Here is a 320-nt window from a genome sequence, read left to right as displayed (position 1 = left end):
ACCCTCCGACACTGAAACCATAACACCCTTCGAATATCAAGTTACCCGAATAATGATAAGAAGTAAATACGTATCAAAAACATTTTATCTCCTGAAACAAAGGAGCATCGCGCCAGACAATATCTTTCCGGAAAATCCCCTTCAGCTAAAGACAAAAGGTGACACTCAAAAAAAGGGGGGTGGGGGAAGATGAAAAAAAAAAATTAATGCATGACCCACCGCAGCGTATTAAGTGCAGGGATGCGTTAAATCTAATTTCTGGTCTCTTTGTTTATATAAAGGACGCTATGATTTATCATTATTCAATCTCTGTGCATGGT

At 38.8% G+C, this 320-nt stretch overlaps 1 protein-coding gene across 1 annotated transcript in view; it reads right to left on the bottom strand.

Moving 5' to 3' along the window:
- The window catches only part of LOC119594234 (integrin alpha-PS2-like), a 126991-nt gene that overhangs the window by 47887 nt on the left and 78784 nt on the right, over positions 1 to 320 (bottom strand). The window lies entirely within an intron of this gene.

This window comes from Penaeus monodon, chromosome 33 (assembly GCF_015228065.2).
Source record: "Penaeus monodon isolate SGIC_2016 chromosome 33, NSTDA_Pmon_1, whole genome shotgun sequence".
NCBI classification, from domain to species: domain Eukaryota; kingdom Metazoa; phylum Arthropoda; class Malacostraca; order Decapoda; family Penaeidae; genus Penaeus; species Penaeus monodon.
This window is presented reverse-complemented; position numbering and strand designations above follow the sequence as displayed.